We start from the raw sequence: 26,076 nt of genomic DNA, 5'->3' as shown, positions 1-26,076 counted from the left end.
TCTGTTGTATGCCTCAAGATAAGGCTGACACTCCACCCAAATAGGTGATGTTGTCCAGATGCTGAGTCTGATCTAGGGAAGACTTTGCCTAAGATTCAAAATTCTCAGATTCACATTTAAAGTCACTTTATATTTTCATTCTTTGACATATTTACTGTTTCCAATAATGCTATCCCCTTATTACATTTCATATATTCTTATTATATAAGTATTTACTAATGCTTACTAAAATATAATAAGCATTCAAGTTGAGCTTCTCATCCCATCTTTAACTTACTAAAATATGAGTAACTAAGGATTCAAGTTGAGAGACTGCTTTCTCTTCATCATCAGCAGTGGCTTTTTAAACTGCCCCCCAGCTATTCTCCTTCTCCCTTCCCCATTCCTTCCCTTTCCCCCTTCACCTCCCCACTCCCCTTTCCCTCCTATCTCTGTGTTAATTTGAAAGAGAATGGCTCCCATAGGCTCTTGGATGTAACCATTTGGTCTCCAGTCAGTGACCCCTTTGGGAAGATGGTGGAACCCTGAGGAGGCAGAGCCCTGCTGGGGAAGTGTATATCACTGGGACAGACTTTGGTTTTTTGTTTTGTTTTCTTTGTTTGTTTACCGTTTTTTTGTTTTGTTTTTGTTTTTGTTTTGTTTTGTTTTGTTTTTTACTATTTTTACAATTTATTCACTTTGTATCCCGATTGTAGACCTCCTCCCTCCTCTCCTCCCAGTTCAATCCTCACTCCCTCTTCCCCCCTATCCTCCTCCCCTACTGTCTGATCCTAGCCTATCAAGTCTCATCAGGACTGCCTGCATCCTCTTCCTCAGTGGCCACCCCACCAGGGAGAAGTCATCAAAGAATAGGCAATGAGTTCATGTCAGAGACTGCCCCTGCTCCCCATATTAGGGAACTCACTTGGAGACTGAGCTGCCTATGGGCTACATCTGAGCAGGTCCTTGGTTGATTCATCAGTCTCTGCAGGCCCCCACCCCTGGGCCCAGATTTTTGGCTTTGGTGGTCTTGTAAAGCTCTTGTCCCTTCTGAATCCTTCTATCACTCCTTCTTCATAAGACTCCTTGTGCTCTGCCCAAAGTTTGGCTGCGATTCTCTGCATCTGCTTTGATCCACTGCTAGATGGAGTCTTTCAGAGGATATCTGTGGTAGGCTCCCATTCTGTTCCCTTTTTCAACCACTTTCAGTGTCTATCCTGTTTGCCCTTCTAAATGAGATTTAAGCATCCTCCCTAGGGTTCTTCTTGTTGTTTAGCTTCTTAAGGTATGTAGATTTGAGTTTGTTTATCCTATATTATATGGCTAACATCTACTTATAACTGAATAAGCATATGTGTCTTTCTGCTTCTGAGTTACCTCACTCAGAATGATCTTTTCTAGTTCCATCCATTTGCCTGCAAATTTCATGGTTTCCTTGTTTTTAATAGCTGAGTTGTATTCCATTATGTAAATGTACCACGATTTCTGTATCATTTCTTTGGTTGAGGGCCATCTAGGTTGTTTCCAGATTCTGGCTATTATGAATAGAGCTGCTCTGAACATAGTGGAGAGAGGGCCATCCTACCAAAAGCAATCTATAGATTCAATGCAATTCCCATCAAAATACCAACACAATTCTCTACAGCTCTTGAAAGTATAATTCTCACCTTTATATGGAAAAGCAAAAAAAAACCCAGAATAGCTAAAACAATTCTGTACAATAAAAGATCTTCTGGAGGTATCTCCATCCCTGATCTCAAGCTATACTATAGAGCAACAGCATGGCACTGGCATAGAAAATGACTAGTAGATCAATGCAATCAAACTGAAGAGCCAGAAATAAATAAACCCACACACCTACACACCTATGGACACCTGATCTTTGACAATGGAGCCAAAACCATACAATGGAAAAAAGACAGCATCATCAACAAATGGTGCTGTTCGAACTGGATGTCTACATGTAGAAAAATGCAAACAGATCCATATTTATCACCCTGAACTAAAGGCCAAGTAGATCAAAGACCTCAACATAAAACCAGACACACTAAATCTGTTAGAAGAAAAAGTGGGGAAGAGCCTTGAAGTCACTGGCACAGGAGACAACTTCCTGAACAGAACACCAACAGCACAGGCTCTAAGATCAATAATTAATAAATGGGACCTCCTGAAACTGAAAAGCTTCTGTAAATCAAAGGACACTGTCAACAGAACAAAATGACAGCCTAAAGACTGGGAAAAGATCTTCACCAACCCTATATCTGACAGAGGGCTAATATCCAAAATATGTAAAGAACTCAAGAAATTAAACACCAACAAACCAAATGTTCCAATTAAAAATGAGGTACAGAGCAAAACAACTCTCAACAGAGGAATATTGAATGGTGGAGAAACACTTTTCAAAATGCTCAATGGCCTTAGTCATCAGAGAAATGAAAATCACAATGACTCTGAGATTCTATCTTACATCCATCAGAATGCTAAGATAAAAAATTCAAGCGACAACACATGCTGGAGAGGATGTGGAGAAAGGGAAACCCTCCTCTATTGCTGGTGGGAATGCAAACTTGTACAACCACTTTGGAAATCAATCTGGTACTTTCTCAGAAGACTGGGTATAGCCCTACCTCAAGACCCAGCTATCCCTCTCCTGGGCATATACCTGAAAGATGCTCCACCATACAACAAGGACATTTGCTCAACTATGTTCATAGCAACTTTGGGGGTTTTTTTGTTGGTTTTTTTTGGGGGGGTTGTTTTTTGGTTTTTGTTTTGTTTTGTTTTTTTTAGCGTGGTCCTGCATTCTATTCTCTTGCACTCAGTTTTCGGTGTGTGGATGAAATGTGATCACCTTGCTTCCTGATTGCCAGGCTGGCCTCACTCTTACTTCCATGCCTTTTTCAACATGAAAGACATGCAGCCTAAAACTGTGAGCCAAAGTAAGCTCTTTTCTCCTCTGAGCTGCTTTTGTCAGGGTAGTCTATCACAGCATAGAAGAATGCCTAATACAGTGACCAAGTCAAATGTCAAAGATCTTGACTTAGATGTCTGTAAATGTTTTGTCTACAACTAATCACACATTGCTTTCAAGCTTGTTTCCAGTTCATACCAAAAAAGAAAAGGAAAAGAAAAAAAAAGGAAAAAAAAAAACCTTTCCTTACAAAATCCTTTTATTTATTTTTTCCTGATTAGAAATATACCCTGTGTATATTTTCAACTGTTAGTAGAAATGGCCACAGCTATTTCTGAGACACTAATTACATACACTTGATTAATGGACAACTAAGGTTGTGGTTTATGTCCCCCAAAGCTCCCCTGTTGGGAAAAAAAAAATCTTCAATTCAAAAGTGTTCATAGGAGTGACCTTGAAAGGAAGATATCTCTATCCTCATGAATGAATTAGCATTGCTGTTGAGGAGGTGTACTGGGGTATCACAAAAATGAGCTGTAACTAAAGTCAGTTTCAGCTCTCTTACCATATTCCTCCTCTCTTGCCTTTCTGCCTTTTGCCATAGATTATGTGTCATGAAAGTCCTGCCCAGATGTCAGCACTATGCTCTTAGACTCCCAAGCCTGTAAACTAGGAACCAAATAAATGCCTATTAAGTATCAATTACTCAGTCTGTAGTGATTGGACTAAGGAGAGACTAGTATAAATGGAAGTTGCTTTCTTTATACATGATTTCTAGGAACCAGATTGAACTAGTGTGAAGTGCAGCACTAACAGGAAGGAAAACTGTCATTAGCAGGACAAATTATCAAATTGACCATTAGTCAACCTTCTAAGAAAATGTAAAATGAGCATCTACTGAGTGTCATTTCTTTTAAAACAAATATCTGAAGCTGGGTATGGCCCCAACTGTTTGTAATCCCAGCCCTTGGGATGGTAGGATGATCAGGACGGCAAGAACATCCCCAGATACAGTGAATTTAAGGCAAGCCTGGGCTAACTGAGACCTTGTCTCAAGAAAACTCATCTGTCCAGATGCCCCATCCCATCTAATTTCTGGCAGTGGTGTGCCAACCTCCTGATGTAAGAACAGTGCTGAAAAGTAGTTCTTTTTATCTTCCTCATCTGCAGACCTAGATGTCTGCCGTCCTCCCGCAGCACCCCAGACTTTGTCTGGTCCGCAGGCTCCCCACACTTCTCCGATTTCTCAGTGGAAGACACAAAGGTCTGGTGCTATTCACCCTGTACAGGACGGAGGCCACCAAGCCCAGGCCACCTTTTGGGCACCTCGCTCACCTATGCTTCCATTCTGCTCTGACAGAACAAACAGGGCATGCTAAGGGCTTTCACTCTGTCTTGTACTCCACAACCCCGCTTCGCTGACGGCTCTCTATGCAGATTCCCACCATTGGCATGTGATATGTAAAGGCAAATATTTGAAAACTTGAAATCCCCTCTGTGTCTCAGAAGAACCTGGCTTTCAGAGTTAATATCTCTGTAATTTCAAAGATAATCACATTTGGGTTTTGACATTAAAGACTGTTCCCACTGATCTTGGGCATTCTCACTTCATCTGAAGTCATGATTGCCGGTGACTTGGGTAAAGGAGCTCTGGACAGTGAAGAGCTTGGGGTTATCAGAAATCAGGTCACCTTGATCTAATTTTTTTTTAATTTCATTGCTTCACTCGATGACCAGAACTGACATGTCGGTTTGACCAGTATAAAAGTCAGAGTGACTAAAACCAGAAATGAGCTCTCCCCAGAATGTGCGCTGCCTTTCTCCTAACCTTACCTTTACAAGCCGCCTAACCAAGTGAGGAGCAGAAATGTGGACCAACTTCAGTTCCTGAGCACACACCCTCAAATTCATCTGAGCATGCGCGCTGGCTTGCATGTCCTTATAGGCTGTCTTTACTGCTGTGCGACTGGGGCTCTATTATTTTTAATTTAGGTTGTACCTCATGCTGCTAATATTTTGTTTTGCATGTTTGCTTGTTTCAATTAGGTCCCCACCCCCTCACATGAGTAACTGGCAAGCACAGAAAGTAAGTGATCCCGCCTATCCTGTTCAGGAAGCCGCTAAGCATGCTGGGAGCCACCATCTTCTAATAGTTACAGACTGGTTTCTTTGGGCAGCTAGCTCCCATCCACAGCTGTCACTTCAAAGTGTCAATTCTGGCTCATCCCAAACCTCTCCCCTTAAAACTTCCCAATTGCCTCTCATCAAGCATACAAGATACCTGACTATCGCGTGGTCAGGTAACTATAGATGTTAACGTACAAGACATTTCTCAAGGCTTGAAGAAAGAGGTTTGAAGGTTTGGAGTGTAAACAAATGATCTGAGCAGACAGATACATTGAGCCCGATGACCCTGCATGCTGAAGCTGATATTATGCTGTACAGTTGTAGAGACACAGCAGTGCGTTACACAGGGTGGACAGCATAGCCATGGAGCATTTTGAAAACGATACTGCTCCTTAAGCCAGGATACTGCTCCTCTGTGCTCCTTAAGCTCTTCAACAATATGAAATGCAGTTCTCTGGATTATGCCCATCTAGAATTACGGTTGACCTCATGCCGGTGCAGTAAGAGTGTAAGGGCACACTGATCTACATACCCAACTATGTAGATAGTTGCCATACCCAACTATTTGTGACACTACAAGAGCAAAATTTGGGAGTCAGTGAAGGTACTGGAAGCTTGTGTCAAAAGAAGAAATGGAATATAAAGGGTAAATGGTAAATATGGGACTACAGGACATAAAGTACATAACAAAAATAACAGCCAATGGCGCTGTCTCTGGCCCACAGTGCTGAGGAGCTCGAGGCGAAAGTGCTTTGGTTTTGGATTGTGGTTTCGCAAGTTTCAATCCAGAGGGGCAGCTAGAGCAGAGTGGGAGCAGACTGAGTTCCCCACAAGTGCAAACACTCTCACTCCCTGACGCACTGGATTCAAGCACAGAAGGCATTGTGTAAAAGGCACAGCCATCGGGAAGGACAAGGTCAAATGGAAACTCAACTGTTTGTTGAAGAGCAGTGAAGGATTTGGCACAAACCATCTGTAAGAGCTGTTGAGTGTCAAGGTGTGGAGCAGTACCTGGAATTTGGGAAAGGAAACTAACCCAGTGGTAAAAAGGAGTGACAGTCTCGAGAGAACAAACACGGAGGGAGCAAAGGGCTGCTTTGGAGTTACCTTTAAAGGAGAAAAGAGGTGAAGAAGAGGCTCTTTCCAAAACTGCTTCCAGTCAGCCCTGGCTGCAAACCTTGATGGGGCCCTACTCCCTTCCCTGGCTTCAACATCACATTTTAGATCATTAGATGAAAAATGCCGTTGACTGTGCCTCCCAGATCTCAAACATAAAGCTTTCTCCAATCACCCTCAGAAACGAGGACAAAAATAATCAGGCTATTTATGCTCCATGGGATCCATGGAGACCAGAGGCAGGTGTGTTTTATAAATATCAAAGCTGACCTAAAAACATGTTTAATAGTGAATCTTTTATAAGAACCAGGGCTATCAGATGTGCCTTATGAAAGACCAAAACAGTACTCAGCCAGTATCAGGTAATTGCTATAAAGGCCTTGAAGAATTTTTCTGACCTGCTGTTTTGTTGATTTTAGGCATAATTCAATAAGGTCATTTGCCGAGAGTTCTTTTTAGTTTGCGAGCCTTAGTTTAAAACTCATTTCTGCTTTGTAACTAATAGTACTTTAGTGTCTACACACAGCAAGGACCACCTGAGGATAACACTCGACACAAAATGAAAACATGACAAATACAGGACTATACTGATAAACAGAGTGACTTTCCACCAGCCACCTTTCACCTACTCATCGGAAAAACAGGAAAAAATATACACATTGAAATATCCCATTTTGACCTATAGACAAGGAAAAACGTGACCAAAAAAACCTACTGTGGCACACAAACAAAGGAGACTCTTCCAAGACTGCCACTGCGGTGACCACACAGGTTGCGACCACTGAGAACCTCTGTTTCTAGGGCTGGCGAGATGGTTCAAGCCATAAAGTGTTATGCTGCGAAAGTTTGAGGGCTGGGTTTGGGTCCCCAGCACCCACGTAAATGCTGGACAAGGATTGCCACCTACCTGTAAGCTAAGCATCAAGAGGTAGAGCCGGTGATGCTGGAGGGAGATGGTAAGCTAGACTAGAACCAGGGAGCTTTGAGTACAAGTGAGAGAGCAGAGAAACTGAAGAAAGCATGTGACCTCAGCCTCCGGCTTCCACATGCTTGTGTACACGTGTGCACCACGCACCCACATACACATAGGCCCCCACACATCCACGAACACCAAATGCATGCACATGACAAAACAAACAAAATCACCCTTTCTGTCCACGCAGTTGCTGCCAGCCTCATGCCCGCTCTTCACGGTTGCATCTGGGACGCGTGTTAGCCCTGCTTTCTTCTCCCAGTTGACCAAAAAAGTTACCTCCAGGCCAAATGGTCTCTAGAAAGTCTTACTGCAAATCTCCAAGAGACGAGCATCCCTGCCTGACCCAGTCAGTAGGAGAGACTTCGAGGAGACTGCCACCGTCCCTCTCCTCGCCTTTCTTCCCTTTATCCACAGAACGCCTTCCTTAGTACAGAAGTGGCATGGCCTCGAGACTTATTTCTCTTAGACTCACACTTTACAATCTGCAGCTTTATAATCCAGCCAGCATTTCATGAGGAGACAAGAGCTACATCTAGGCCATTCATTAAACCACACTGAAGCAAACCCAGTGCCACTCCACCATGGAAAGCAAGGTAGTGGGCTTGCACCTGCTTATGGGTAGCAGAAGGGATGTTGGTGGCACGAGTCACCCACTTCGAGTTCTCGTCCCTGTCCTGCTTGTCCTGATTTAGTGATGTATCATCTTCCTGCCTGTGTCTAAATCAGTTCAGCAGCAGATAAATCAAAGCTTCTCTTGCCCTTGTCTGCTGACTCTGTTCCAATCATCCATCTAACCATGGAAGAAAGGCAACAGCTGCCAGCTTGGATGAATAAAATGTTCCCCATTGTCTTGATAGCAAAGCCTTTCTGAGACAGTGTGTATAAATGTGTGTGTGAGGGAGTCTTTGTGAGAAAGAAAGTGCGTGTGTGTGTGTGTGTGTGTGTGTGTGTAAGAGTTTGAGTGTGTGAGAAAGTATGTGTGAGTGTGTGTGTGTGTATGTGAGAGTATGAGTATGTATGAGAAAGTGTGTGTGAGTGTGTGTGTGTGAGAGTATGAGTATGTATGAGAAAGTGTGTGTGATCGAAAGAGGTATGTGTAAGAGATTTGTGTGTGTGAATGTGTGAGTGTACATGAAAGTATGAGTATGTATGTGTGTGTGACTATGAGTGTGTATGTAAGTCCATGAAATACATTGACACCACACACCATAAACCAGACCTTGAAAGGAAAGGTATCAAAGCCACAAACTGTTGCTCTTTATTTTTTTCCTGTAGAGAACTCAAACACTGGTTTCAATTCTTTCTTTCAAGAAGAAATTATACACCAACATTTCAAAGGCCATCCACTGTCCTATTGTTATATGGAGTGAAGTAAAGGAGTAGGAATTTGATTCTTTAACTGGCAAGTTCTTTGTCAGACAAGTGTCCCCACCTCTCAGAAGCCTGAGACATTTTCTCTCCATGATTTAATGCAGGGAGAATGGTAGACCAGAAAGCCCTCACCCGCGAGAACCAGAAGCACTTGAGGCACCCGGAACTTGCCTCTTTAAATGCCTTTTCACAACCGACCTGGACTTTTTGATATTTTGCTTCCCACTTTGAAGATTCTAACCTTGTCATCTAGAAAACACATATTGGAAAATAAAATGTTTTGTAAAATACAAGGACTGTGTCTGTGACAGGGAGCACAAAGGACACATGGAGTTTCCACCAGGGACCCTGACTTCCCGGAAAGAAGTAGCACCAAGATGCAGATTTCTACCCACTGTCAACAGGTCAGGACCATCAGCTCCTCACTCTGTGAAGAGCTGGCGGTGAGGCTTTGATAGCACCTCTCACATTCTGCAGAGAAGCATGAAAAACCCCATTCTCCCCAGAACAAAGAAAATTACCAGGAGTCTTCAAGATTCTGGAATTACTCTGTAGATATGGTTGAGCTCAGTTGAAATCTGTAAAATCGCTATTGGGATTTTGAATTTTTCTGAAGTCAAAAGGTAACAGAATATTGATATGCACTGAGTATTTAAACTCATAATTTTCCTTAAATAGAATTTCCCCATCACTGTGTCCATTTTTTAAGTTACAGAACAATTGTTCATTCTTTCAGTGTAACTTGGTTCTTTGATGGTTGCTAAGTGATATCATTGACTTTCTGGGCATCCACCATATGCACAGGCACACTACACAAACACATGCACTTGCACTGTGGTTCTGGAGAGCTGTACTGTGTTTGCTTTTGACCCAGACAATGTTAAAACACTGGAAAGGAACACGGGGAAAGACTGAATTACAGGCATAGAAGAGGGAGAAGAATCATAAGTTATGGCCTAGACCGTAAAAGATATTCAAGATAGAGCTAAAAGAAGTGTGTGCCTTTTCGTCAGCGCCCACTGGCTCACTGTCTCTATCAATCCCTCTATACAGCATGTGTGTCTTTTCGTTCTTGTCCTAAGAAAACATATCATGACAGTTCACTATCACTCCGAGGAGAGAAAGTGTGAATAACCCTGAAGGTTTCTGTCTTCTACTTGGCGGTCAAAGAGAAAGTTGACTTGAGAATCTGAGGACACAAAGCAGAACAGTTGATAGAAATTACTGGGTACCAGGAGGTTTCTTTTCAGATACATGGATGAGGTTTCAGAATGCCCTAAATATGACAGTTGCTTCAGCAACTGGATATGTAGCATCAAAGGACCAGGTTCATAACTGTGGACCACTGCCATGGGGCATGCAGTATAGTCATGCCATGGCCCTGGAAGATACATGCACCTCTCTGCTTACATGATTCTCCTTGATGAACTCAACTCATCATACATGATGAATACAGCTCCATTGCCAGAGGCAATCATGGTATAGTTCCTAATTTCTCATCAAACAACCATTACAGTCTCTAGTCAGCACCTCTTTCAAGCTATCAGGTGGCATTGTTCATGGTCAAAGGTGTGTCCAGTCTTTAGATATTGCAACATGATGCCATAATCTACAAAGTTCACACGTGAGAACTATGTGATCTTGTTACAAAAAAAAAATCGCAAAAATATCTCATAGTGTCTTCAGAAAGTTTATGATTTTGTGTCAGGTCTCATTGATAGTCATTTTTGGTCAGTTATAGCCTGGGGCTGCAGGTTGAACATGCTTGAAAGGAATGTTTATAAGCAAAAATGTCCAAGGACCTCAGACTGGCCAAGGTAAATGTCTTATTATTAACTTCCACATTACACAATAACTTATTTATAATTCAGAGGTTTCTGAAGACATCATATCAAAATGTATCAGTAAATAGGTATTTGCAATTTCTGAAAAGTGTGGGGGAGATGTGGAGCACAAAACTCTGTAGGCGGCTTTTATAACATCATACTTATTTGCCAACCAGGAACATTTGAGCCTGGATACAGAGCCCTGCGTCTTTATTCCTTTCTACATGGTTGTGTCCTCTTGGTACAGGGCGAATAATGTGCTAAGGGTATGGTGGGATCAAGGGCTCTACTACCAATGCTTCTAATGTTATTACAAACCATTTATAATATTTAGCTATTGCTCACTGAATCTAAAATGAATACTCACTGAGGAATATTTCATATAATCAAACATAATGGAAAGACACAAAGCCTTGATGGATTCCCCTTTAAATAATAGGCTCAATTAAAAATAGTGGCTAATGGTGTCAAATGTATGCATAAGAAATAAGTAATAGCCTAACCTTTTAAAAAGTTTAAATAAAGATATCAGCAACTCACCAAATACTCCGTATACTAAAGGGAATTTAAGGAATGGAACTGCATATTCTTTACACATTTGAATGAAATCTTTCAGCAGCATGTGTTCCACACAATTTGGCTGGAGATCTCAGAGGATTCCAGAGCATAATCATGGTGAGAGTGCTGTTCCAGAAGAAAGTCTGAGCAAGCAATGAAAGGAAAATAAATGGATTACAGCAAGCATACTAAAAAGGGGAAAATAATGTTAGATAAATTTCCCCCAAGAAACTAGTGATAAGGAATAGATTGTACTATGTTTGCCTAGTCTGCTTTGTCCTTTATTTGCAAATAACATGTTCAGCTCAAAAGAAAAGATAAAATCAAATAGAATTATTTGCCAGTTTTCTTCCTGGGGTACTTTAGTACTTTCAGATAACAATAACAAACAATAACATATTTTCCAGGGCTTAAAGTTGATTTACAAAGACGTTCCACATTCAGCAAAAAGAGAGTCTGGAGCAAAGGCCAGTTCTCCAATCAGGCTCTGTAAGTACCTCTACCCAGCAACAGTTCCTAAGGGAGGGCAACTTCATTAACATAAAAGAAGTACATAATGGCGGTCTTTATGAAGAACAGGCACCATGACTCAGTCATCAAAAGTAATCCTATCAGTTGAGTTCAAGTTTCAGGAACTTTTTAACTTTGAAGAAAAACTTTGAGAAAAGGGGCAGAGTGTAAATCTCTCTGTTCTCCAGCAGTGGCACAAAGTCCTGCCTTCTGGGGAGAAAGCTGGATGGACAAGCTCAGTGTTTATCAGGTTTGAGCACTGTGTGGAAGCCATCAGTGACAGAATCAGCTACAATGTGCAAAAATGAACTGTGGGTAGAAGCAGATCTCCTGTCACTGATGGCTTCCAAATGGTGTCGAGACCTCCAGGAGAGTTGCAGAAATGGGGCATGGAAGCAGGCCTCGCCTTTATTGACTTTGAGAGAGAAAGTTCTGGAAGGCGGGATTAGCAGCCCAAAGTTCCATGTCACACGCCACCATTGCTCTTGAGAGTCCTGGAGCTTCTACCACACCCTCAGTTAGAGGGCACAAGCAAGTATAGAGGGAAGAGAATGATGGTAAAAAGGGCAGACCGCAGAGGTCTAGCCTTCCTTAGACAGGCTCCAGCAAAGAATTGATACTATTATTCCACCAAATGGACTGAATATTAAACTGACTTCTAAGGTGACTTCTCATTATACCCACAGATCTGTGCATCCCTCAGACTTCATCAGAGAAGCTTCTGTCTGCAGTAGGCCCAAACCCATAACTAGCCAAGGTACAGAAGTAAGAGAATGTAGATTGCTGAGCCATAAACAGAACATCTGCATCACATTCCATCCTCCCATGGTTCAACAATCATTGCAGAAGAGGAGCCAGAAAAACTGTAATAGTCAGCTGTGGAAATAGTGTAAAAAAGATACAAGGGGACAGCTACACATATGACCTCACCACAGCCATTGTGACAGCATTTACAAGGCCTGTGCAAGATCAAGCCAGACTAGATCCCAGCACAAAGAGATGAAGTAGACACAAAGCCCTACCCCTATCGTAAGGGCTGTTGGCAATTAATACCTACTAAGAAGAGAGTCCATTTTTTCTTAGAGTGTAGGCTAGTGATTCTCAACATGAGTTGCGACCTCTTCGGGGGGATTGAACTACCCTTTCACCAGGGTGGCCTAAGATCATCAGAAGTCAAAGGTATTGACATTATGATTCATAACAGTAGCAAAATTATGAGGTAGCAATGAAAATAATTTTATGGCTGAGGGTCAGCACATGAGAAACTATATGAAAGGGTCACAGCATTAGGAAGGTTGAGAACTACCGGTGCAAGGCATGGTAAGTCTGACCATCATGATCCAGGGGCATGATATAGGTGCAAGAACATATATGTAAGCAGCAAAAATTCTGCTAGATGGGCTAAAAAATAAATGGAAACATGTGCATGTGAAAGGCATGTAGGAGTTGGTGGAGAGTGAATCTCATTGAGACACATTGTGTGAAAGTCTCAAAGACCTAGTAAAAAAAAGTTTTGAGAGGAAAAAAACAAAAAACAATAACAACAAAACAAAAATGGCATTAGCTTCATCACCCCGCCCTATCAGAGAATATTGTGTCGTGGTAATAGCATCATGTAGCCACTGAAAGGTTTACAGGACATGACCTATCTCACTGATGACTCACTGGGTGTGAAAACAGTCACAGCCTTCAAAGAAGGACATCTGCCACAGCTGGGCCATAGGAAACCTGCCAGGTGGCTACCCCCTCAGGCAGAGCGACGTGCTGCTTGTACAGCATAGCATATCCTCGGTAAATGAATCTGTCTCGCAAATGAACCTGTCTTCAGGAATGGGACCCAGGGACCAGGATCCATCCGGATGCCACTGCCACATGATGCAGAAAATTAGACAAACCACCACCATGGCCACAAGAACAACTGGGAGCCTACCTTCCCCCAGATCCATCATCCCTCAGAGTTCATACTGCACAGCAGGCAGAAGGTCATGGGACCACCCTGGCCTTCTTCTGAGCATCATCACTCTAACACCTTCTCAACAGTGTCCTATTGAAACAGACCTTCTCACCTTCTTTTCAAAGCTGTCTCTACGTGACAGCAACCTAGAAACGGGGTTTATGCAAAAATTAAAACTTAACTTTCCTAAAACAATGAAAGAATCAGGGATGAAAAATCTTGAATTCTTTGGTAGTTTCTTAGAAATCTGGGGATTGTTCTACCTCAAGACCCAGCTATACCACTCCAGGGCATATACCCAAAAGATGTGCCACCATGCCACAAGGACACTTGCTCAACTATGTTGATAGCAGCTTTGTATGCAATAGCCAGAAACTGGAAACAACCTAGATGTCTAATAACTGAATAATGGATAAAGAAAACGTGGTACATTTAGAAATGGAATATTTCTCCACTATTAAAAACAAAGGCATGAAATGTGTAGGTAAATGGGTTGAACAAGGAAATATCATCCTGAATGAGGTAACCTAGACCCAGAAAAAACACACATGGTATGTGATCACTTATAAGTGGACTTAGCTGTAAAGTACAGGGTAACCTTGCTACAATCCACAGCCCCAAAGAGCCTAAGTAGCAAGGAAGACCCAATTCCTTGCTTGAATCTCATTAAGAAGGGGAAATAAAATAGACATGGGGATGGTGGGGGAAGGGAACAAGGTGGGAGAGGGAGTGGGGGAAGAAACATGAGGGATTAAGTGTGGGGAGAACAGGGAGAGAGAGCACTAGCATCAATGCGAGGGAGGGCATCTCAGAGATGAACTGGATCACTAGGACAAGAGGAACTCCCAGGAATCAATGAGGGTGACTCTAGCTAAGACTCCTAGCAATAAGGGATCTAGAACCCAAAACAGACACCACCTGTAAACATGCAAGACCTTCGATGGAGGAATGGGGACACCAACCCACCCACAAAACCTTTAACTCCAAAATCTGTCCTGCCTACAAGATGTACAGGGATAAGGATGGAGCAGAAACTGAGGGAAGGGCCAACCAATGATTGCCCCAACTTGAGACCCATCCCATGAGAGAGAGCTAACCCCTCACACCACTTAATAATATTCTTCTATACTTGTAGGTAGGAGCCTAGCACAACTGTCCTTTGAGAGGCTTCACTCAGCAGCTAGTGGAAAGAGATGCAGAGACCCACAGCCAAACATCAGGCGGAGCTCAAGAAATCCTGTAGAAGAGGAAGAGGATGGATTAAAGAATCCAGAGATGTCAGGAGCAATCTTTATGTGTGAGCTGGATAGATGCAAATAGAGTTCAAGGGATTCAGTATCTGAATTGGCAAAAGGTGACCACCATCATTGGTAAAGGTTACGCCCTGCTGTGAACTCTAAGGTGCCAAAGTTAAAAATCCTTGTCTGCTGATTTTCTCTCTTTCCAAATTCCAAAGCTAGAAGTCTTCCCACAAAAGTAATGATGGATTGGCAGTTACATATCAGTCTGTGCTTTCATCAGCATAATTGTGCTTCAAAGTCAGTAGGAGCACGGCCAGTGCAGAAATCCATCTGGATAGTTTTTATAAAGTTACACGGAGACCAATCATTTTACACAGCAGTGACATTCCCAGGAATCCACCCATATATAGCCACCAACTCCTACAACCACTCTTAAAGATAATTACAAATTCAGTCACTTAAAGTCACTCAAATGCATTATCTTACAGTTCTGCAAACCAAAAGTTCAGAAAACACACAGCTCTTTCTGGATTCAGGTATAATGCTGGCAAGGCTTTATTTCTTTCCAGTATTAAAAGGAAAATCCAAGTCCCTGTCTTTCTTTCCTTCTATCAGAGGCCCATATGCCTTGTATTTCCAGCTATGCTCTGACTAGAGAGCCAGGTTCCCTCGCAAGCTTCACTGATCAGCCTCTCTACATAACTGGGAACTTTCTGCTCTCAATAATGCGTGTGACTCTAAAACTGGTAAAGTCTAGACATGCTCAGACATAAAATGCTCAAATGAAGTTCTTAAGCCACCTTTCAGGAGAACCTTCCATAATCTGCTCAAGGGTGGTTCAGAAGCAACCTTCCAGGAACAGACGCATACAATGGAAGCTGGCTTATCTGCCAAGGATCTCTGAGCTTCACAAGTTCAAGTCTCCCAGGCATAGTACAGTGACTTTCCCCGCTAAAGCATAAAGTCAAAAATGGGCTGGTGACCAGACAATATGAACACAAGCCTCCTTTCTGTCACCCTCCAGCAAGCAGCTTCTCCTTCTCCCTTCTTGTGAAGTGCACACTGCCAGTCAGCCAGGCAGATCTAATCTCAGAGTTCCCATCCTACTTAGGGGTCAGCTGTGGAATCAAGCTTTTTTTCTCTTTGAGAGCCCAATGCCATCAGTGTCAAGCAGAACACAGGCACCTAGGGAAGTCCAAGACAGAATGCCCATTGTGGAGTCTTATTAGCAACTTTGATTATAAGGATTCTGGATAAACTGTGCTGTGGAAAGTGCATCACTTCCTTTGGTCCTTTGTATTCTTAATGACCAGCTGTATGTCAACACTGTGGAGCAGTGGTTCTCAACCTGTGGGCCACGACCTTTTTGGGGGATCCTGCATATCATATATTTACATTACAATTCAAAACAGTAGCAAAATTACAATTCTGAAATAGCAATGAAATAATTTTATGGTTGGGGTCATCACAACATGAAGAACTGTAATAAAGGGTTGCAGCATTAGGAAAGTTGAGAACCACTGTTGTAGGGTCACTGAGAAAGATGACAGCAGATATAAACTTACCATATATGGTAACTGTGGGTACACAGTAAGCACCTCAGATGCCCTGTAGGGAAGTTCAAGAAGGAAAATACATATCTGCAGGAGGCCCTTCTGAGTCAGTACTAAAAACTGAATATTTGGCATACAAGAGAGAATGAGGAATTCTATCTGTTGATTTGAAGTCATTAAAGTAGTTTACAGGCCTGGAAAGGGGGCCTTGTAATTTGACCATGGTTTCGAGAGGGGATTATTTTCCTTAAAGGTGATGTTCAGCACTGTCTCAGTACATACTAACTGGAAAGATGTTCAGGGTGAAAGGCTGAGGCCAGAGATGCTGGGAAACTTTCTACAAAGCTCAGACCAACACTCGGAATCACCCAATCCCAAACTCCAACCTGCTGCATTTGAGAAATTCTGAGTTAGAGAAACAACAAAATATACCGTGGTAGTTTCATAGTAGAAAAATCCCTTGAGGAAGGCATTGCTGATCTTTTAGACACATTAAAGTAGTGTGACCTCAAAAACAGGTCTTTGCGCCTTCTGGTCAACCTGCACGCTGTCTCCAGTAACCACAGCTGAAAGAGCTGGAAAAAGACTGGAGTCCCTGTAAACATCACCCCAGAAACAAAGAAGGCTGCTTTCTCAGGGCTGTAGTTGCTGCCCAGACAGCCTCTCTAGATATTGAAGCACAAATCATTGGTGTGGCTTGGATACGATGTTTATCCTCCAATTACAAATAAGAAAGAGAAAGGGGAAAGAGTACCTGGGTTGTCTTGAGACTCTTTCAAAACATTTATTGTCGGCTGCCAGTAGCCTTTTGTTTGGAAGACAGCAGAGTATATGTGCGCACTGAGCCCATCCTTCCCCAAGTGCCCGAGAAAACGAGCATTCATGCTCATCAGTGGTAGAGGCTCCTAAACATGTCACATTGCCTTTGACAGTCTCAAAGAATTATACTGGCAGTGGCTTGCACCGTAACAGCCACTATTTGTGATATTTTACCCAAATGTACAGCCCTTGTGGGGAGAGAAGAGAAATAATAAAACACCTGCTGGAGGCTTGCTTGAAGGAAGGGATTCTGAGTTAGAGGGGTTCAAATTAAAGAGCAAAAGCTGGTGTGTCAAATTCTACAGGATGTGCGTTCATTGGCTCCCCCTAGTCTCCACATCCACAGGGGAAAATTCTAACCTACTTGTGTTACTTTATTTGACAAACAATCATAGGCAATGTCAGATATTACAAAGAGCCTAATTTTGTTTTTCTACCTCCTTTCATTGTGGTGGGGAGGGCTACATTTGAAACAGATACAAAGGATTGACACCCTTTAGTGAGATTTACTCTGTGTAGATTCTTGCAGTAGCTTGGTTTTTTTGTTTTGTTTTGTGGCAGGAAGGGAGTGTGGCTGGGGAATTGGCTGTGTTCCTTTTTAATGAAAAACCCAGTGTCAGAACTATCATCAGGATTTCTTTTTTCTTCCCCTCCAGCCTATCACAGTCAAGTGTTCACCACAGGCTCAGGAGCAGCAAGCCCCAGCTTTGTAAAGACCAAGTCTAATAAACAAACAAACCGTGTCATTTCACACTAATTCAAAGACTCTCTGCAACTGCTGTGTGATGAGGAAGCCAAGAACTGAACTGTAACCCAAACATAAACACATCACATCGCCAGGAAATGGCTAATGCGGCCTCCCATAACGGATCTTCAAATGTTTTAAGCATTGATGAATACATCATTTTGGAGCGAGTTCAAACATATGCAGCATTGAGTCTACAAATGTATCTTTCTCACAAAAATAATCCCACTTGCCTTCAATGTGGCTGGGAGGACAGAGTATTTGAGCAGAGAGAGAGGCCATACTGGTGCTTTGGCCCCACCTGCTCGTCCATTGTGCTTCAATTGTTGCTGGGAGCCCAGTGGTGTCTCTAGCTCCATTTCTCTCCCTCTTGGAAAAGAGCCCAGCTACCCTCGAGGCTTACCCGTCAAAAATGGGAGGTAATACTGAAAACCTCTTTAGAGTTCTTGTGTTAACTGCAGTGACAGATACTTAAAACTCATTTCCAGAGAGGAAAGGCAATGCTCTCCCTCATGAAGATGGATAGAGCCTATTTTGTGCCCGTTTGTAGGAAAGTAAAATCCACAGAGGTTATGAGCATAAGATAGTGCTTTATTCCATCAGTTAGACAGCATGCTACCTCCAAAAGTAGAACTGGGCATACAAAGTCTGAATAACAAAACATTCATTTTCAGAGGCCCATGCTTAGCAATTCTCTAGCAAGTCCAAAGCCACCCTATGTGACATTTCAAACTGAGCTGAACTCAGGACTTGGTGTAGGTTAGTCCTAGACAATTGGAGCTGTTCTCTCATCCCTTATGAACCCAAGCAGGTGTCTTCCCAAAGAGTTCCACGTGGGTACCACATAGCTGGTGAGGAGACCACAACCAGGGTTCTTGAAACTGAGACAGTTGTTGGTGTAGTGAGAAGAGAGGGTAATCTAACTTAAATCTGCCAACTGCTTAGTTGTTTCCTTCCAGCTCTGCACCTCTCTGTCCCCTCTACTTTGGAAGCCCGGGCTAGTATGCTCAATGTGGCTTCTTTTAAAGTCTAGACAGTTCAAGAAACTGTCAAACTGTCAGTAAGAGGAGGGCAAAAGGATTATTTTTTTTCTATTTGTCCTGTCCTGTCACCTGTGGTGGACGTTTTGGCTTCTTTAAAACCCAATTATGTTTTGTTTTGTTTTGTTTTGATCCCAAGTGTGTGGTATGGGGTTGCTTTTAGTTTGTCCACAGCTGATAATTCCCTGTGCAGCTTGGAGAGGGGGCTGGTCTTTGCCGGCTGGAGAGAGTTTAATTCTGAGAGGGTATAAATACCAGATCCCCAAGGGAGGGAGAGAATGTTTTGAGAACGCCTCAAGTAGATGGTAGGAGTAAGAAGGAGGCTTGTTCATCCTTCCGCTGTGTTTGCTGTTGCTGATTTGCTGGACTGCCAGCTGTCCTGATGACTGAGATCAGTATTGCCCCAAAGGACCCAATGACCCTAAACAACAGGAACTAAGTCTAAACTTCTCTAACTTTCTTTTTCTCCTACCTGGTGTTGGGCTGTTTGAAAATATTAGGAGGGATTCAGTGTGAAGAAGGGAGGTAGAGGCAAAAGGAACCCCAAATAAAATAGAGGTTAAAAAACTAGCGCCTATAGTCAGTCACCTGGGCATCTGTGGACTCAAGTACCAGCATGAGGTTTCCTAGAGAATTCGCACAGCTTTTAGCAGTGTTTACATGGATGTTTAGGCTCCTAGCAGCTAATTCTGGGTGATTCTCTGACACTCCTTTGGTGTCCTCTAATACCAAGAGCAGTAGCTGTTATATCTGACTTTGAAATGTTCCCATGGGCTTCAGGTACAGTACATTTGGTGGAGTTGATTCAAGGAAGTTGTTGTGGGGTGATTAAGAATTAGGACTTAATTGGAGAGAGTGGAACAAGTTCCAGAAGGGTTTTGTCCCTGACCTCCACCTTCCACCTCTCCACTTCTTATATGCGAATAAAAAATGGACTTGATTCTCCTGCTGCTTCAAGTGCCTGGGCCAAAATACAGACTGGCCACCTGCGACCCTGCAAGCCAAAGCAGATAATTCCTCCTGTAAGTTCTTTTGGTGGAGTGTTTGATGACAGAAACTTTAAAAGTAATGCATAATTATTACAATATTAATTCAGTGTTCCCTTTTCACTTTTTCAACCTACCAACAACCATAATGAATTCTCACTACTCCAACTATTTGCAATTTCTTGTACCAGATAATGCCTGCCTGGCCTGACTCACAGAGTAAAGATTGAGCAGGAGGTGGGCATTTAAAAGCTGGGAGGAGAAAAACACTTGACAGTGCGGTCTGGGACACTTGTGAAAGGACCAGTGAGAAATGTGGGCCTAGACAGACTGGTAGCATTAAAAATACTCCTACAGTGGGGGACAGGCTGAATTATGTTTTCACACTGACACTACTAGTTGACAGACTTTTTTCTGTTTCTATGTATATTTTTTTTATTTATTACAATTTATTCACTTTGTATCCCAGCTGTAGCCCCTTCCCTCATCTCCTTCCAATCTTGTCCTCCTTTCCTCTTCTCCCATGCCCCTCCCCAGTCCACTGATAGGAGAGGTCCTCCTCCCCTTCCCTCTGACCCTAGCCTATCAGGTCTCATCAGGACTGGCTGCATTGAATTCCACTGTGGCCTGATAAGGCTGCCACCCGCCTTGGGGGGAACGGGGTGGGGGTGGGGGGCCGGTGGTCAACGAGCCAGCCACTGAGTTCACGGTTGACAAACTTCTGTATTTGGAACAACTTAAGTAGCCGAATGGAATTTTTACTATACTTATTTTATCTCTGTGTGTGTGTGTGTGTGCGCATGCGCGCGCGCGCACATGAGCGTGTGTGCACCATGGCATGTATGTGGAGGTCAGAGGGTGGCTTTCGGGAGCAAGTTCTCTCCTCCCACCATGTCAGTCTTCCAGACCAGACGCAGGTGGGCAGGCTGGGTGGTAAAAGACTCAGGAGGCTGAGCCTGTGTCAGCTGGTTTCAATGTTTTAAGTGTAAGTTTCATGAATCCAAATATAGATGGAGTCTCTCTGCTGAGATGTGTCCATGTGGATCAAGATAGGCTGCGATAATTCGAACAATGCAATACCTTCATAATAACTTCTGGTTAAAGCGATGCTATTTAACATACACTGCATTCAACCCCGTATATTCCTAAACTTTACTTCAACCCTTTGTAGCTTACGAGAAACTAAAGTGCCATTTAAGGTTTATATTCCTACTGCATAGCACTGCTCAAGGATTCTCCTTTCTCATGCTCTCTATGCCCAGGTTCTTCATTCCAACACTGTCTGTGCTTATTTGGTAGTGTGTACTACCAATCAACTCCCAGAAGCTTCGAGAAAACAAACTGTGCGATACATACAGATATCAAAAGCAGAGACCCAAGGCAAAGACTATAGCATGAAAAAGCCTGAAGAAGCTGGAAATGGTGCTTCACTTATCCTGGAAGTTCACCGTCCTGGGAGTCTGGGGCAGGAGGTTGATGTCAATTCAAGGCCAGCCAACACTGCATAATAAGTTCCAGGCCAGTGAGGCTACAGAGTGAGACTCTGTCACATAAATAAATAAATAAATAAATCTGAAGAACAGGACACCAGCCTCACTTTGGCCTGAAACGACACAACCTCTATATGCAAGCTTCCTAACTTCACAGCATGTTATAGTTTGGCCAGATGGCAAGCTAAGTGACAGAGAAGCATAAACAGCAACAGCCAGATAAAAGAATATCCTTCTAAATTCAATCTAACAGTTGCACATAATTAGCTTATAATGTGGCAGCTATTCAGTGTGCCTTCAAATTTCACAACAAAACCATCCAAATGGTTATAACTCATTTTGTTACACATCAAGGTTTTTCTCGTACAACAGAGTGTGGAGTCTGGATTTGAGGTTGTGGGGAAAGAAACACAGTGAGATAGCATCAGCAATTATGCCGAACTCTTAAACTGCACATTTCTCCACATTTCCATAAGGAAGTCCTACTATTAAATGTTGTCTTTTTCTAAAAACAAGAAAATGAGTTTGCATGTCAAAATTCTCTGTGTTTCAGCCAGTGTGTCTCTATTACAATTCTGTGACAACATTAAGATGAATCAAGCAATATGAAAAAAAAAAGCCTACTATGAAACAAAGCCTTGAATGGATGAGTATGGGTACTGAGGCAGGCCTTTCAGCAAAGAAGTTGCAAACATGAGATAAAATACAGTATACTTCAACTTTGTAATGGACCTTGGAAGTCACTAATCCATCTGTTGACTTGGTTTTTGCACTGCTTTGATTTTTAACATGGTCTTTATGTTAGGAAAAAAATCACCCTTAGGGAAAGGAGGGGAATCAGAGAAAAGGAGGAAGGGATGGAGGGAAGGAGTAAGGATGGAGGGAGAGAAGGAAGAAAGAGAAACAATGCAGGGAGTCCCCACTGATGAAGAATATGACATTCATGTGAAGTGGAACTCATTAGTGTGTGCAATAAATACACACTGACAAAAAAGAAAGGTGCACCCTCGTCCTCTGCATCCCTCTCTACAAACAGCTGCGTTTTACACATTTACAGTTCCCTGCCGTCTCCTTTGTCGTTCTTTCACTGACATTACCCTACATTGTGCTCTATGTGCGGAGAGTGAGCACTGTAGGGTGCCGTGGTGGAATAGTCTTAGGAAGCAGCGCACGGAATAAACTCATGGGAGAAGAAGCTCATGCCTACAGAGCCAGTGCTTGGGAGACAGAAGCAGGATTGTGAGTTGGAGGCCAACCTGGCCCTGCCTGAGAGAAACAAACGTGACTGAATGGAAGGAAACACAGCATATTCTAATCCTTTCTTGAAAATTCAGTTTGACTAAATGATGATTCCATAGAAAAATGTACCCCACGACCACAGACATTGGATTTCTCAGTTTCACCCTGCTAACCTCATATAGATGGGCATTCCGCTACATAGTATACCTGTTCACTCACACTCTTCACTCTACAAGTCCCCGTTATGCTCATATTTTGTGCCAGGTACTAGAAATATTCACTGGATAAAGCAGAGGTGATATTTGACATCTCAAAGCTAAAAGGCTAGTAGGAAATGTGGAAAAGTTAAAAGAGCAATACTATCACAGGGACACACTTTGAGTTCTGTGGCTCAGGGCTACACTCTACTCTTTTACTAGAGATCCATAGATCATGGTTTCTAAGAGTTTTTTTTTTAACCCTTTTTACAGTACAGAAAGACCCTAAAGCAAAATTCAAAATTCTAAGAACAAGCTGACCAGTATAACTTCAGGCAATGTGATACCTTTCTTTGTTTTAGACATTGAACTTCTGCTCATACAGCTTACAACCCAGAAAAACAACACTAAACCAAGAATTTTAAACTTAGCCACATTTTAAATTTATCATTCAAATAAGAGATGTTCCAAGACGGTCTCTCACATTAACTACCACTGAACTAACAGAACAAAGAAGCCCTCTTCCAGCATGTAGTTCAGGCTTCCAGAGCACATGAGCAGAGAACGAGGTGCACCTTCGGTTCACTCACAGAAACACAAAACGGGTGAGACCTGGAAAATCCAGACTCAGCCAGGGACCCTCGAAGCCTCTTGGAAACACTGAGAACACAGAAAGGACTGTGGAGGAGATCTGTGGCATTCCAGGACCCGCAGTGAACATGGGTAGACCATCCCAAGACTTGTATTTAGAATGGCACTGTCTGAGCCAGGCGCGGTGGCATACATCTCTAATCCCAGTGCTAGTGGCAGAGGCAGGCAGATCTCGGTAAGTTCGAGGCCAGCCTGGTCTACAAAGCAAGTCCAGGACAGCCAAGGCTACAGAGAGAAACCCTGTCTCAAAGAAACAAAAAGAATGGAACTGTCTGGCCTTGTTTTGAAAGGACCAAAGAATCTACTTCCTCTTACCTAATGGAAACTTCCAGAAGAGTGCAAACTGGGGACCTCATCCTGACAGGTGGAGACTTAGGGTTAGAAACTGGGACACTCTACATTGCAGGGAGCAGAGATGGTTGCAGAGCAGCTCCAAAGGTCACAGGCTCAGAGAGGGCTTCGACTCCTGATGGCAGCCCAGTTTAGAATTGTGCTTCTAAATTCTTTGGAAAATTTTCAGAGGGGAAAAAAAATACAAAATTGCACCCATTGTGGTCCTCTTTCAGCCCTGATTAAACAGCAGAGGAGACTTAAATCACTATCTTGGACGAATATTTTATGATTCCTGTTAGCATTTCTCCATGCCTCCTGTCTCTCATTAGCATGCTTAATTGAGAGCTATAGAAGACTGCATTTAAATCTTTAACGTTTAACACTTAATAGCCTGATTCTGCTGCTGCCTCCCAATTTCCCATCATCCGACTGCACCTAACGACTCTGAAGGACAGGAATGCCCTGATGTCATAATTGGGCACAACTTATTGGTTACACATGAGAGGCCCTGATCTGTTTACTTTTAATTTGGGTTCCAGAAATGGCTCTATTCATCATCATTCAATGGCAAATTCACAAGGGCAAACTGGAAGCTATTTGCCAGACACCCTTATGAAGCTGGAGCATTTAAAGTGCCATTTGGAGACATCTTCGGTACCCAGTTACACCACCAAAAGTTGGCACTTCTGATAGCCACCTGCGCTTTCATAGTTCAGTTGTGTGACCTCCGTGCTTATTTACATTTTCCCAAGTGGAGTGTGCCAATAATCTAAATTAGCCACGGAAATGACCCGTAGCAAGCAGGTCTACTTTATTCTATCCATCTGTCTCATGTGCTAGACAGAAATGGGAAGAAAAGAAGGAGGAAAGAAGGGAGGAAGGTAGGCAGGGGCTGAGAGAACAGGTAGATAAAAAGGGGAGAGGGGTAACAAGCAAAGTCAAGAGGGAAGCGTTTCTCGGGGTGGGCCTCATGCACAGTAGGCATAACTTTTTCCTGTCTGTTTTTGCCACATAATTGATGGGGCTTCCTGGTAAAGATTTCTGTATATGAATACGTAATCTGAATGGAGACCAAAAACATAAAAGCTGTTCTCTGGACTTAAATAACTGAAAAGCCATGTGTTGGGATTTTTCTTAACCTCTGTGTGGTTAAAATACTTCACTGCTCCCTCTGACTACCTAGGCCTTAATCCTTAGGGCCAAAGAGTGTTTCCTGTATTGAAGGGGTAGGGGAGGGATCATTTAGATGTGATTAAATCAAAGGCCTGAGATGGGATTATGCTGGGCGATCCAGTTAAGCTCTAAATGTTATGGTGTATGCACTTAGAGGAAGAGAGGGACTCGCCTGCAAATAAAAGAGAAGAAAGGTATATTCTGTCAAACAGCAGGAACTGCAGGGGTGTTTCCCCCATGCAGTGCCAGAAGCACCCAGTAGCCCACAGCAGCCCGCAGCAATCCCTAGCAGCCCCCAGCAGCTCCCAGAAGCTCTCAGCAGCCCCAGCAGTCCACAGTAGCCCACAGCAACCACCAGCAGCTAGAAGTCAAGCACAGCATCTCTCCGACAGCTTCAAACAACTCATAACCCTCTTTGACATCAGTCCAGTGAAGATGATTTGGATTCCTGACCTCCACACCTGTATAAAAACATATCTGCAATTTTTGAGTCTATGGTAATTCATTATAGCCAACAGCATCCGTTCACATTAAAAAGAAAAAAGAAAAAGAGTACCCAGTGTCTTTGAAAGCAATCCCAAGTGAAGGATCCCTTGACAAAGCAATCCACCTCTGCACAGCCCCAAGCTACAGATCTCTCCGTTCCCAGTGCTTTACCTTAAGACCCCAAGAAGAATGAGGAAAGAGAGTAGCAGGCCCAAACAACAGTGCCCGAAGTGAAGAGCAAACATCACCACAAATAGAATGTATTGTAGACGCTTTAGGAGTCAGGAAAGCTAAGGTAACAGGAAATGTCAGGAAACACTGGTACTTCAAGAAAAGACAGGTTGATGAAAGAAACACCCTAGAAATGGAAAAAAGAAAAGCAAACAAGCATGTTCAAGGAAGGTGCAGCTCCCGAAGAGTTAATAAAGTTAAACCCATCATCTTTTTATCTCCTCCAAAGGGCGGTATCTAGCTTGTTAAAATGCAGACACTGCACAGCCAAAGCCGGAGCTGTCAGAAAGTGAAGACACATGGCTCTGAAACAAATCCTTTTGCAGGGCTGTTCCCTACAGTAAACCCCATCCAGCAAATGCCTACTGCTGCCAGTGGCTGTGCCAACCCCAGAACTGACTGAAAAACCAGCAAGCAAGGCCCAGAGGACTTCACAGCTCTCTCACAGTGTGGTCAGTTCTGAACCTGTGGACCTAGCTGTATGTCCAATGCATGTGGACTGATTTGGGTTTTGTTTTTGGTTGGTTGGTTGGTTGGTTGGTTGGTTGGTTGGTTGGTTGGTTG

Source organism: Psammomys obesus, unplaced genomic scaffold (assembly GCF_907164565.1).
Source record: "Psammomys obesus unplaced genomic scaffold, mPsaObe1.curated_primary_1811, whole genome shotgun sequence".
Classification (NCBI taxonomy): domain Eukaryota; kingdom Metazoa; phylum Chordata; class Mammalia; order Rodentia; family Muridae; genus Psammomys; species Psammomys obesus.
This window is presented reverse-complemented; position numbering follows the sequence as displayed.